This window comes from Excalfactoria chinensis, chromosome 5 (assembly GCF_039878825.1).
Source record: "Excalfactoria chinensis isolate bCotChi1 chromosome 5, bCotChi1.hap2, whole genome shotgun sequence".
NCBI classification, from domain to species: Eukaryota; Metazoa; Chordata; class Aves; order Galliformes; family Phasianidae; genus Excalfactoria; species Excalfactoria chinensis.
Genome location: NC_092829.1, coordinates 52,721,262 through 52,736,190, shown reverse-complemented (window position 1 = coordinate 52,736,190; position 14,929 = coordinate 52,721,262). Strand labels below are relative to the sequence as shown.

General features: G+C 36.4%; 1 protein-coding gene and 1 long non-coding RNA gene across 2 annotated transcripts in view; one reads left to right on the top strand and one right to left on the bottom strand.

The window, feature by feature from the left end:
- LOC140253544 (uncharacterized) overlaps positions 1-4,385 on the top strand; it is a 15,318-nt gene extending 10,933 nt beyond the window's left edge. The window contains exons 3-4 of the long non-coding RNA XR_011903885.1: positions 2,279-2,421; positions 4,207-4,385. This is a non-coding gene — a long non-coding RNA (uncharacterized lncRNA). The remainder of the gene's footprint in view (positions 1-2,278; positions 2,422-4,206) is intronic.
- The window catches only part of ELP4 (elongator acetyltransferase complex subunit 4), a 118,896-nt gene that overhangs the window by 16,614 nt on the left and 87,353 nt on the right, over positions 1-14,929 (bottom strand). The gene's annotated exons all lie outside the window — the stretch shown is intronic.

The window sequence follows — 14,929 nt, the reverse complement described above, 5'->3', positions numbered from 1 at the left end:
ACTCGGTATGCAGCTCTGAGAGACAAGTCATTACCCTGTGCCACTCCTGATCTCACTGCCCTTGGTGGCAATGATGGCAGGACTATGCCCAAACACTAGCCTCCTATCTGTGGCTTGTCACAACTAGCAAGCTAGTCAAATGTCTCATATTTAGCTTTGCTTTTTACCTTATTGCTAGAAGTATATGATGTGAAAGTAGCATTTATCACACTTCTTTAGGTAAGGCATTGAAATTTGATCCTTGGTCAGAAAAGAAAGGAGCATAGGAGAGGAAATGCCTTTTTTGCGGCGTATGTTGCACTTCCTTAGCTGAGCTTTCAGTTTTGTAGGACTTTGTTGACATGGACAAGGGCATGAGAAGGTGGCAATGAAGACTGACTGCTCCTGGGACCATTCCTTAGCAAGGTGGGAAAGGCAGCAGTCAAGACCTTCAGCGGGGTTACTGCTGGCTGAGCATCAATACTGCACATTGGCTCATTGGCAGGTGTTAATGTGCACAGAGGGACCACTAACAGTCTATGACCTGGAGGAACATTCTCTTCAGAAAGAAATGAAGCAAGATTGATTCAAAGCAGGGCAGAATCTCTCCTTTACTAGGGAGCTACAAGAGCTGTAGAGCCAAGGGGTGCAGCCCCCTCCTGCCCAGCACACCTGTGAACCATTCCCATCCAAGGGAGAGAGAACCTGAGTGCTGAGAACCTGCCCTTTCTCTTCCTAAAAAACAACTGCTTGCAACACAATAACAAACACATCTAAATGCAGTGGAGTAGTAGATGTTTTTAAAACAGTGAGAATGACAGTTCTGGGTTAGTTCACTTGACAGATAAATTTTATACCATCATAGGCTAAATTTGGATATGACTGCGTGGAAGAACTTGCGATTTAGGGAAAAAGTATGGAGAAGATTCAGCGTAGCTGCCACACAAATCTCTTTGGAAGAGAAAGGATCTTGAGATTATCAAAAATGGAACAAATTGGACTTAGTATTTGGATGCCTTCTGCTGATATTAAGGTATCAAGTGAAAGACCAAATCAGACAGACATGGATGTGTGCTGTGTCACAGGAGTATTTAAGCTCTAAATGCAGAAATACACCTTACTGATCAAAAATATAAATGTGGAAAGGCAGGATATTATCTAATTCAATTACAATTGCCAGTAATTGCATGAGTCTTTTTTTAAAGAGCTTACTGCTAGAGAAGTAGGGTACTGCTCCTCTGAGCTTTCTGTAACATGAGTGGAAGTGATTGTTACCAGGAAAATACCTTTTCTTTTGTCACACCCTGCGATCTGCAGGCAGCAAAGGACAGGGAAGCCCGAAGAAATACCTTGGTGTTACTTATCAGCAGGTTAATCCTGTGTTCATTGGTGGGATAATGTGTCTACTAGGAGGAAGCAGGCCTGCCAGTTTCATTAGCAGTGAGAAGTGGATTTTACCATGGCAACAGAAATCTAGAAAAATCCCAAACCTGCCTCCAGAATTAACTCAGGATTTCCACTGCAAGAATAAACACAGGAAAGGATTTCCTCCGTGCGTAACCGGTAACTGACATGTTTTTTTCTTGATTTCTGATGCTCAATATTTAACACTTAATTTTAACATTTCCTTCAGAGATGTAAAATAAATGTATCTTTTGTATGCGGCACCTGTGAGAAACACCTGGGTGTTACCAGCTTAGACCTCAGTTTTTCATTTCTAATGATCTGGCTCTCCTTGTTCTTCATGATGGTTTCTTCAGTGTTAAGTGAATATCTTCAGCTAGAACACTGATCTCTTTCCATTTTTTTTTTTCCTCCACTCTGATAAATTCCTTGAGAAATCATCTTTCATTTTGATATGTTCCCATTCACTAATCTCTTACTAGTCCTGCTGTGCCTGAATACCACTAGCATCTCTCCAAGGAGCCTTCTTCCTCATGTGAACCACTTCCTGAAGTCACTAAACTGCTTACCAAAGAACAACATGGCAACAGAGGCATAAGGTTACCAATAGAGATTTGCCCTTTGAAAATGTACTTGCCAAAGGTACAGCACATCATACACAAAGCCTGTGAGGTGAAGACGTCTCCACTCGTAAGAAAACACAAACAAAAAGCAAAACCACAGCTATAACTTAGCACTGAAAAACTGCAAAGCACAGTGACAATATATTTCAACATTAAATATGACTGTTACAGCATGTGTCTTTAAACAGATATCAGGGCAGCTCTTCAGCAAATACAAACACAAAAGGAAAAGACAGTTACAGTCAATGCTGATTTTTGTGAATTTTACCTAGGGGAGTTCCCACTACTCAGGAACTGAGAACGCACGGATTTACAAACCAAGATCTACTCTAACAACCCTTACTTCTGAAGAGGTTGTATACTTCCAACTTTATTTCCTAAGATTGTAATTACACGCATGCAGGATGGAAAACAGGTAAGCACTACTATTTTTTCAGAAGAAAAATGTTATCTGATTGAATGCAGCATACTTTTAAACAATCACATTTTAATAAATTGAATGCATGAAAAAATAATTATATATATATATATTTAATGTCATTGACTTACAAAAGCTGGATTTTATTCACAGTATTTCTAAGGAACACATTGTTACATATGTTTAATTACTTTCTACTTGGAGTGTTGAATTCTTAACTGTATCATTCACTATATGTAGGGGAAAAATACAGTTCACTGTGTTACATAATATGACATCAGCGACATACATTGTTATTTAAGACCTTAACATTTTAATTTTTTCTTCTCATTAAAAAATTCCACCCTTCTTGTCAATGTATCATCATCAGCAGAACGAGAATCAAAGTTAAAACCACTTACTCTGAACTGTTCCCATCTAAGGTGAGGTCTTGCACAACACCTAATGACATGCACTGCCTGACAGAACTTGTGCTGGATACGAAATGCCAAAGCAGACTACTTTCCAGGTTGTCAACTTCCAGCAGGAGATATTTATTGACTAATTAAATGCTGCTGTCACATTCTTCAACTAACCACGGCACAACTGTAGCGCACACTGTATTTTGGATGATGCATTCATTTCCCACTTTATTAGCAAATCTAAAATTGAAAGGCTCTATGTAATGCAATGTGCATACACAGTTCAACTACAGCACACACTTGTACTCTCTTTGCACTTCTGAGAGCTGTTTGAATAATGCCAAGACTTAAATTTGCTATGTTAAGGGTAGTTATGTACATTCTATGAAGCTATTTATTATTACAAGCTAGACATAGCTTGTACTCTGGGAAAATACAACTCGTGCCCAAAAGTATAATAGCAAAACACTGTAGCGGGAGGGATTAAACTTCATTCAAGAAAATATCAACTCAACTATAATAAAAACAAACTAGAAGAATATTTCCACCAGTACCACGTAGGATCTGAGAGCCTGATTTTGTCATCTAGCTTAGTCTTGCTGAACCTAACAGCTTGTTTATTTTATTTGCTTTTGTCAGAAGAACTGTTCCTGAACTGTACTGTTACACTGCTGCAGCTTCAGAAGCATTAGGCAGCTGCCAAAAATCTGCCAGGTATTACAGAGAATATGGGGTTAAAAAAAGTTAACCTTGACTAAACATCAGATCAGCATTAGCAATCCAGTTCATGACCTATCTTCCTGCTTTGCACTTCATCCCTGAACTTCCTTATAATCTCAGCAGCTTCACAACTGTTGCTGAATAGTTGAACCCAAGTAAGAAATACCAATTTACTATTTTTGGTGATGTAAATTATTCTAGTCAGCACGAGAACTCCAGTCTTACACAGTACTTGTTCACTCAGAACACAAAAATTATGAGGTGGAGCAATAGCTGGAAACAGAATATCCTTAGCAGAAATCAAACCAATTGGAAGCAAAAGAGAAAATATTTTGCTCTAGTTAGGTTATCTAAGGAAAAATACTTTCACTTAGTGCATATGTGAAATTCTTAATTAGAGAACTTTTCACTTAATATGTGGGTAAAAATATTAAAGTAAACAGGACTAATTATATGGGACTTTGCTTCCATTTTGATAATAACATAAATATCTGAAGCTTTGAAAAAGTGAGTAGTGAGTCATGAAGAGCCTAAAACAATCTTATCACATACACAGTGCGACATTGCTAAGTAGGGCATGCACTGCAAAATGCTGGGGCTTCTAGCCTGAGAGTTTTCACATGTTTAACTTGGGTCATTATCTTTCCTTTTTTTTCTCCAGCATGTTAAGAATAGCAGAACTGATGAAGAACACATTATGAAACAAACTGTTTCCAGAAAACCCCATGGAATTATTGTCCAGAAAGTCAACCCCCATGTTCCCCTCAGTAATGTATTTCTTTCATGCACGGCAAATAAAATAAAATAGAATAAAATAAAATAAAATAAAATCTTTGTATGAAGTTCTGGGGAAACTACAATATTACAATGTTAGTTTCTTCTGACCTTCAGTGTTACAGAATGGAAAATCAAAGACAGAAAGTCACCACGGAGATCTGATCTTCAACCCAAATGCTATTACTACCTGTATGACTGCAATCAGAGAGTCCTACTACTACTCATTCTAAAGCTTGTTATGTACTTAATAAAAGAAACAAATTGGTTTCTTCTAAGATGTTCACTAAAGGTATTTACACTGCATAGAATGGAATGAATTAATCATTAAGGACTTTTACCTATTAGTGACAGATAACAAAGAACTGTGGAAAATAAAGATGGAACTTTAAAAAAATAAATATGGAAACCATTGCCTACTTTTTGGCAATTCTCAGTTTCTCATTTTTCTTAGCCATATTTTCCACTTCCATAGTAACTATTTCACATGCAGGACTTTGTCCTAAAATGTGTTTGCAAAACTTCTGACATTTTAGGAAGCAGATAAATAAGCAGCACAATCTCATGAGTGTACAAAAGACCTAAAACTGAAAGATTTAAAGTAGGTTACCTTTTTTTCCTCTGAAGGTTATAGAGCGCATCTGTATAGAAAACGTATGTAATATACACACACATAAATACACTTAGTTTCTATTACGTGGGAGCAGTATACTTGCAATGGCAATTCACCTAAGATAGCTGAGTTCAGCTAACATTAGCTAAACTAGTTCTTAGTTGTTGTTCTTTGAGAACAATTTTCGGAAGATAACTTTGGAATTCTTTTACCACAATAAAAATAAAACGTTTTGTCTTTTAATAGTTTAGACAGTTTTAATGATCCTTGGGCCCTCAAAAGATGAAGCATTTTTATGGTCCTATGAACATATGCTATATGTCAAGAAAACTGTATTTTTATACATAATATAGCCCCATAAAAAGACTATGCTGAAAATAGCCCTAAGATAGAACAAATCATGAAGAAGTTAGTGCATGTGTTAAGCCAGTAGAGCCAAAGCACAAAAATAATATTCTACTGACATTGTGAATGAATGTCACTTTCATATTTTTGTTGGAAAATTTACATGGACACTTTGAAGGCAATTTGTACCTCATGTATATGTTGCTTGTTTCTTGTTTCTACTTGTTTCTGCTTGTTTCTACTACTATTTATTTTGATATTTCCCTACTAACAAGATGTTTAGATACTATGTAGCTACACCAAAGAAGACAACAAATTTGGTAAGTATTTTGTATAACACAATATTTAGCCTTTCTGAGTAGCATTTGACTCTCAGGCCTCAATCCATGCACTATGCAGCTTGGAAAGCATGCCATGAATGCTATTCAAAGCTGGATCAGAACCTGTTATTGCCAAAACCCTACTATTGAGAAGCAGGTAACAATCTTAAACAAAAACAAACAAATAAATAAATAAAAATCATACAGTGTCAAGTGAACTGCAAATGATGACATATTCGCTATCTTTTGTATTACTTGTCATTGTAAATGTAAAAGGTTTTGCCACTAAAAAATAACTAGAGAATTGTATCACTTGATTTTATTGATAATATTAATTACAGCCTATTTCAACCAGAAGCGCCGGCTTTTACACGAGACATATTTTTTATTTCTGCTGAAGAACATTAAGTATTCTATTTCAATTACAAATACACAGTATTTTATGACTAGCTAAATCATTAATCAAGATAAGTATGGGAAAGCTTAGGGACCTTAGTTTACTTGATGGCTGATTGCCCAGCAACCATTCCCTATAATTGTTTTCAGCAGCAGAGCAGTGTTCCTGGAGACCACAGGCTTTCTTTGCGTATGTCCTTTTCCTGCCATGGTAGAGAGGAAAACTAAAGAATCCAAACAAAACATTTACATCCAGATCTCAGATTACGTCCATGCTCAGTGTCACTGAATGTAAGCCTCATCGTAGTCACTTAGCAATGCAAGATGAGGCCTCTGATGAAGCTGAGCTTGATTGAAAGTGGTAACCCATAGCTTAAATATGACCTTTGGACTAAAGAAATTAGATCCATTTGATGATTAAATGTTAAAAGTAACTTAAAAAGAAAGTAGTTGTTAACTTTTAAAAAATGAATTATTTTACATGATGGTCGGAACTGAAAGATTAATGTATATTTCCATTTACTATGTAAAATGAGTAAATAAGTCACATAAATGTTCCAGCCCACTGAAACATAATACTTTGTTCTTAATATAACTCTTAAGTATGCCATTTACCTATCCACTTCAAAAATGATCACCCCTGGACACTCTCTTTACTTTCACTCTAGATCGCCACAGTTACATTGAATTATTTTCCTGTTGAGTCCTGTCATCATTGCCCTGTTGATTGTTGAAGATATATTTCCATTTTTCACCAATTTAATTATGTCTCCAACCTATCTGTACAAGGTATGATTTCACAATTGAGAATACCCAGTTTTTCCAGTACTGAGATCTCTTGTATTAGCAGCCTAGATTTTAGAAGAAGCAGGCTATCTAGGGACTGCTTTTCCCAGCCCATGTACATTCTGCAGCACAATGACCCACAAGTGACAAGCCATTTTCTTACCCCACAGTAGGGAATTTGCTTGGAGAGGAAAAAGGGAGGAAGAAACTACCCAGACCTAGCTAGATCTCAGAATGTAGGAAAAGACGTAGAAGTAGCAAGCTTTGGACATTGCTCATACATGGGCAGTATGCCTCTGCCTTGTACAATTTGCTCCAACCCTCTCACTTCCTCATCCTCTGCCTCACATAACATCTACGTGCTCTGTTCTCTTTCCCCATTGTCAGCATCCTTTTGGGCTCAATGCTTTTGTTTTCTTAATTTAGCTTATCGTTTAAGTTCCTCTCCCCCAAATGAAAACAGAGGAATAATCCATTAATACGACATTTGGTTGTGTCAATTTCTTTATTTGTTTTACTTGCATGTTATATGTTTATTCTCTGCCAGGTGTCTGTTTGTATAGAGTAAAGAATATCTGCTCACTGTAATTGTATACTTACAGGTCCCTATGGCTCACGGGTTCCTACTTGATTATATCGTTACATTATAAAGGTTTACCTTTATAAACATAAAAAATAGTATAATAGCAAAACACTTTAGTGAAGAGAAATATTATGTACAGTTTCCTATAAAAGTAGCACTGAGTAGCACTGTAGAGACTGCACTGTAGTGTAGTATTTTTTATTTATGCTGCAGTCACTGTGCCATTGCTAAATCCACTTGAGTTTGCCTATAGGGACACCAGTAAATGAATAAAACTTTAAAACGTGCAGGCAATATCTTGACACTAACTGGAAGCAGGTGATCAATTTATCACATGGAAGAAAACAGGATGGAAAACGGCATATTGTTACTTGGCTACTAACTCTTTAGTAGTTAGTTACCAGATTATCGGTCCTACTGTTAGATCCTTCAGAGAAGATACAAGATTTAGGAGTAAGCTGTCAAGGAGTATTAGAGTACATATTTCTGAAGGGGTCAGCTATTAACCCCAATCTAGCAAAATCCTACCCTTGATCATTAATTAATCTTTGCTTGCTTTAATGCTAACAGATATTTTACTTGGATAAAATAATTTTTACATTTTTTTCCAAAACAAATTTTAGTTTTTAGGGCTTGGATAACAATTGTGTTTCATTCCTTAATGAATGCTTCAATTAAATAACATACGGATGATTTCCCATACAAACTTAGTTGTTAACCATTCTTTGGGATCTCTTACGCATGAAGGCAGACAATGCATGTAGTATGTAATACAGCACACTGAATGATTTTAGAATGACAAATTGAACCCCAGCAATCAATAGCAAAACCTTTAAACATCAATTTGAGTTCACTGGAATTATCATCATATTTTTCGGCCTAAAATCATCAGTGGTGTATGGGAAATTGGTAATCACAGCCTGAACCTCTGATTAATCAGATGAGGGAAGTGTTGGGTCAACTGTGGGAGCACAGGTGAGAGTAATCTAGCTGTGCTCCCAGAAGTGGTGGAGCTTGACTCCACCTCCTCTAGACCTCATTTAAGGGCTGACCACCACTAATGCAGCTTTTCTTGGAGATTGTTCCCTGGTGGAGATTGCCTCAGCATTTCTAAGTGAAGGCATCCATATTGGTAAGTTTTTCCCTATGAATAACCTTTTGAATATCTGTTACCATCTTTGTATTATTCCGCCTTACAACTGGTTAGTGATTCAGCTTATTAATGTCTTATGTTTAGTTAAACTGAAAGATTATGACTTCTATTCCTGAGTGCGTTGGAAATGATACACGTGAGTTGTCACTTTAAAATACAAATATCTTGAAGTTTAATTAAAATCTGCAAACTGTTTTGAGTAATGTTGGGTGAAAGGCTGTAACTACAAGCTATAAGGAAAATCTCCTATATTGGTACTAATAGTATGAATAATATGGGACATAATGTAAGGTGGTAGTTGAAGCCAGTTCTCACTCAGAACAAAAACTTCTACTACAGCTGAAGAATATATCTGCCCTCATGCAGGAATTACTGTGCAAAATACCATGACCTGTGTTACACAGGAGGTCAGATTAAGTAATCACAACAGTCCCGAGCACCCTAAAATCTTGTAATATTTCAATCTGAAAAGGAGTTAAATACAAAGCTCTGCTTGCTTCTTTCTTCAGAGTACCAACTATATGAGTGCCATTCAGCTATATAAACACGTTCATTAGGTTTTCAGTAGGCCTCCTTTATAAGGAAAGAAATTACATACTTTTGAGCTCTTGAGTGAACTACAGTGTTTTATGCCTTTAATTCAACACTCTTAGGGCTTACAGTTCATTGAAATTCAAAATCATGGGTGCAAACTGCGTTCACAAAGCAAATGTTGACCTTCCTATACAGCAAATGCCTTTTATTTATTTTTTCTTCAAAAAAAACCTAATGAAGCTGAAAGAGGTAAAAGATTTGAGCTTCCTATTAAAATAACAAATGTAATAAAATTCACATATTTCAGCATGTTGGCTACCGCTCATGAAATAAAATACTGCAGCAGAAAGAGTATATTGTTTCCACACATCGAAAGTATGCAAATTAGACAAGTATTCAATATTCACTTGAAAGCAAGAAAATGTACCAGACTACCAATGGTATTTAGGAAAGCAAACTGGTTTAACATGATTATTTGAATTTAAAAAATGGGTATGGGATTCCCCTCTTTGTTTCTTACCATATATGGTATCTGTGTAATATCCGCAGGGCAAATTATTCACTACCTTTTTCAAGATGAAAAGCTACTGATTGGCATCAGACATCAAGAGGGATTTTGGCATTAGAATAGATTTACACTTGATGACATGTCAAAGCCTTGAAACAAAAACTACAGAATTTACTCATGAATGCCGAAGGCAAGCCACTTATTCAATACTTGCTCAATGCACATCTTTCCAAGGATGGCATTCAACCACACCAAGAACAAAATACAGCAAACAAAACATGGTTATATTTGGAAATGAATGTGCTTGACTAGGGTGAACAAAATAACAGCCAGCATTACCTGTTGCCAGCTGTCAGTGAAGAATAAAGAACTGTAACATCCTTGTAATAAAGAGGGAAACAGAATCCAAGCTTATAATGAAAATACAGCGGTAAGTGGGATGAAGTAGGATCAGCAGCTCTATGTGTGGGCATGATAACTCCCACTTGGAGACTGCTGTTCCTCTAGCAAATGTGCTCTCACTTTTCCCACTAACTCTTGAAAAGACAGAAGAAATAATTAGGAGGAGGGACGAGGTGCAGGGTAGATATGTATAAGAGCAGATGACACAATGCTATACCTTGATATTTCTCCTCCACTCTCCACTGTGGTTATTTAAAAAACGGTTTCATTATTTCTATTACTACCTAGTGCTTTTAAAAAAATTATTAATAGTGATGACAAGATCACAATTATTTTGACAGCTTAACAACCTGTGCAAGTCTGCTGACTTTATGCTAGCTGAATGAAAATGGAGGTATTGTCACTTCAATACTGGACGGTGGGAAAGATCATCTAAATAGCTTTGGTAAGAATAGCCTGAGAGGAATGACAAACACATGGGCAATACAAGTAATAAATAGAAAGAAACACAAGAAGCAGAAGAGAACACCTAGGCATTTATACCATATCTCAATGGAAGTGGAAGAGTATATAATTTTACTAAAATTGTGTGATTTTGTCCTTCTAGAGACCTGCTTAAGTCACACTGTGCAGACAAAAAGTTTTCTTTCTGTGGATATATCAAAAGTTATGTGTAGCTTGTCTGAAATACCCCCAGTTTCAAGCAAATGAAAGGAGTATTTCACATAAAAACTGAGATAAATCAGACAGGAATGAGAAAAGTTGGTATCTGCTTTTCCCTTATGACAACAGATTCAAAGTATAAACAAACTCTTTTTTCAAAGAATCCTTCAATTATATTTTGACTCCCAGTTAGCAACAAAGCAATTTCTGAACCATATTGTGATAGCCTGCTTGCTATTGACATTGTCAAGCTAGAGCTTGATCAGTGAAATTATGCTTATTTCTAATGTATTCATTACGAGTTTGACAAGAGTACGGTTTGGTCTTCATTTTGATACGCTGTAATGATTGCACGAAGAGGGATATATACGTGCTCTTAGAAGATAAAGACAGTTTCACAATGTGTTTTCAAATTCTGCACATTTGCATAAAATATGCAATATCTACATGTTAACATACTTTACTGCTTATTTTGAGCATCTTCAATGGTAGCACATACTGTAAATCATGTAAAAAACTAATTTCACTGTTAAATAAATTCAGTGAGAATGTTTAGTAAAATGACCTAATAATATTCATAACCTACCACGACTCAACTTTTCTGACGAAGATAAAAGAAAGTATTAGCCTGAAGTAGCCAATTTCAAATGCAGCCAGTACCTATAAGGTGGATAAAAATGGGAACTAAAATCCTTGGAAATACGGTCCAATTTGTAGATATAAATCACTTCATGAAAACTGACTCAAAGTACCTGATCTCCTCCTCAGGTCTCTTTCACAAGACAGTGAAAGAAATACTTCCTCTTCAAAAAGTATCATACGTTTCATATAAGGTGCTGATTTAAGAACAACCAAGCAATCTAGAAGCAGACAAAATATAGTGCACAGTGTCTATGGCATCTATGAAAAATATTCTGAGTCTGTATTATGGTGCAGCCTACACCTAAATCTATGCAGAAGTAAAAGTTATGACGCATAAGCAAGTCATTTGAGTTGGAAGTCACTGCTGAGAAGAGTCTGCTGATAAACCCACATGACTGGGGAGACAGAAGTATAGGAAACCACTTGTCTTAAAACCAGACCACGTATTATTTGCAAGTCATAATTCAGAGAGAAAAGTCGCTATTTTAAATTCCTAATGCATCAACATCTTTACTACAGTAATAATGAAGGTTGATGAGCATGGTCTAGTTGGTGGTAGTGGGGAAGTTAGTGATGGATATTCACACTTGCTGCATTTCTGAAGTGTCTGCTTTATTTCTTTGAGTGTGAATCTACCAAGTTAATGCAAAAACAAAACAAAAGAAACAAAAACAAGGCTCTTCCTATTTATAAAAAGAATCCCTACTTAGTACTACCTAATATAAACAGTTTTGAAGACAATTCTCAACCTTTATAAAAATTAACAAAGAAAATTAAATTCACAGTCACATGAGCTGTGTTCAAAAGTCATTTCTATTCTGTGTAATTTTAAAACCTTATTTTAAAATATGTTGGTCTATGTAAGCCACTAATTTAAGTAAATTCAGAGAATGGCTTTTTTGACCATGTATTTTTGGCATAATATGTGCAAAAGCCAAGCCTAATGTTCATATTAGGCAAAATAAAGCCGAGTAGTCCAAATTAACCACCTTAACTGCTTTTATGCACTTGTAGACTCAGCACTGCTCTCATCTACTCTACTAAAAGCTGCTCAAAATACTTGTTTCTGTTTCTATCACCTCTCCACTTCTATGTAAAATGGGTAACACAACTACTGTAAATGCAAGTTTAATTAATTTTGCCTTGTGTAACACAGGGTGTGAGGTAGAAGATTTTCCCCCTATGATTGTGGAAGAATAAAAGGTTGTCATCATTTTGTAATGGGAATCTTCCTTCAAAGATCATAGTACGTGATTTTTTTTTCTTATCACTGAGTTTTCAGTCTTTCAGATGTCTTTGACAGGTTTATCTAAAGTGAGAGTTTAAACTTAAGTTCTAATCTATTCCTACATTTTGGTGAAAACTGGCAGGACTAATAAAAGAGACCAAAAATGTCACAGAAACCCTACACCTGACCTATAATTTCTCACTAATTATTCCACACTCATTCTCGTACTGACAGTATTAAGTTATTCTCTTTTATTTAATCAGACTTCTCTCTTTTGAAGGGCAGATGTTTCCCCATTAATATGGCAGAATGTCTTTGTTTCCTCACCAAATGTAGAGACAAATGATTACTACAATAAACTCTGGCAGTTTGCCTTGCAGTTCCTTGGTGGAGACAAGTAAAATTGTTTCGTGAAGTATTTAAATGTTTCAAAATTCAGAACAACCCCCTCAAACCTATCAATTCATTTGTAAAAGGGAAAGTAGACTGATATTCAATCCAAAGGTTAGCTAAAATATTCTTGTATGGGAAATTGGTAATCACAGCCTGAACCCTCTGATTAATCAGCTGAGGCAAAGTGTTGGGTCAGCTGTGGGAGCACAGGTAAGAGTGATTTAGCTGTGCTCCCAGAAGGGGTGGAGCTTGGCTCCATCTCTCCTAGATTCCATTTAAGGGCTGACCACCACTAAGGCAGCATCTCTTGGAGATTGTTCCCTGGTGGAGATTGCCTCAGTGTTTCCCAGTGAAGGTGTCCATATTGGTGAGTTTTTCCCTATGAATAACCTTTTGAATATCTGTTACCATCTTTGTATTATTCCGCCTTACAATTCTAAAAACTGATTGCAATGACATTTGTGCTTTATGAAGTTCTCTTATCAATTTAAGTAGTGATGGAATAACACCAGGAGGCAAAACAAATCTTTTGTTACAAAGAAATTCTGTTTTACAGATATAGCTGAAATAGCTTGGAGGACTTCTGGAGTGACATAGCAGGATATATACAGACTGCACTGAAATGTGAGTAAGGCGATCTTGATGCTGAGTCACATTTTCCACAACTTTGGAAAATACTCCAAAGGCACCAGCATTGGTGTCCAGTGATGAAATATATTACAAAATAGTAAATAGAAAGGAGGGAGAAAGAAGAGTTTCTTTCCCTTGGCAAGGGGACTACATCAAACTGAAACACACAGCTGTTGATACAGAGAGGTGTTCTTCCAGTGCAGAACACCTTATGAATGACACATGAAGAGGAAATGTTCAAAGCTAGACAGGACAAGGACTGATGAAGATTTCCAACAGAACTGAGAAGGATACATCCATGAGAGACACTATTAGAGAGGAAGAGATATAGACCTGATATGACTTAGAATGAAATCTACCTTCTCTGCTTATACATCCTACTTAGGAACTCAATGAAGACTGTAATTACAGTTGAGATATGATGCAGCAAAAAATGTAACACTGACTGCAGGCTAGCCACAAAAGGCAGATCAATTCTAGAACTTACTGAAAGTGAAAACTAAATTAGTTAATGGCAGGGTATAAATAAGATTACTTCCCCAAATTTACTAAGCTTACTCTTTAAAACATCTGTTGATATGGCAGTAGACTCCAGCAAGAAACAGGAGAGTCTGGGGTTCCTTTCACAGAAAAGAATTAATACAGATTTGGATGGCAAGGAAAGCTGTAGAAGTACAATCATCCTATGATGAATGTCACACTATTTTTTTTTTTTTAACACATTGTGCTTCTCTGCTTGTGACATCCTAAAAGAACCCAACATTAGAGGCCCCTTCATGACTCTACCCTAATACACAAGCCCAGTCCTTGTGTTTGTTACTAAAGCAACACCTGCTACAATTCAGTGTGGGGAAAACTAGTGCAATGCTCTTTGTGAAAGATATTATGGCAAGAGCCCTTGAACAGCAAACAATGCTAATACCATTGTTAACTAACTAATGCCACGATAATGCTTTTCAACTTATTAAAACTACTGTCAACTTTACCTGGTCACTAGGTTCAATGGTTTAAGTAAATTTTTGAAAATCTACTTAGACTTATATAAGCAATTAAGTATGTGCAGTCATATTACTCTAACTGGAGTCAGCATATGAATTAGTACTACTACTACCAACTAGTTCACAATGGCACCTTTCTGTACAGAAATGCATTGTGAAGAGTATTTATACAAACACATTCACTGATTATATCTGTGTTACTTTTTTCTTCTGTCATTTATAACAGTGGGGCCACTTTGACAAAACTGGTGTCACTACTTGTGACTAAGGCTAATATACATGGAGTCACATTGTCATGAAACATTCTGTGGGAGCACAGGTGAAGGTAATTCAGCTTTGCTCTCAGAAGGGGTTGAGCTTGACTCCACCTCTCCTAGATCCCATTTAAGGGCTGACCACCACTAAGGCAGCATCTC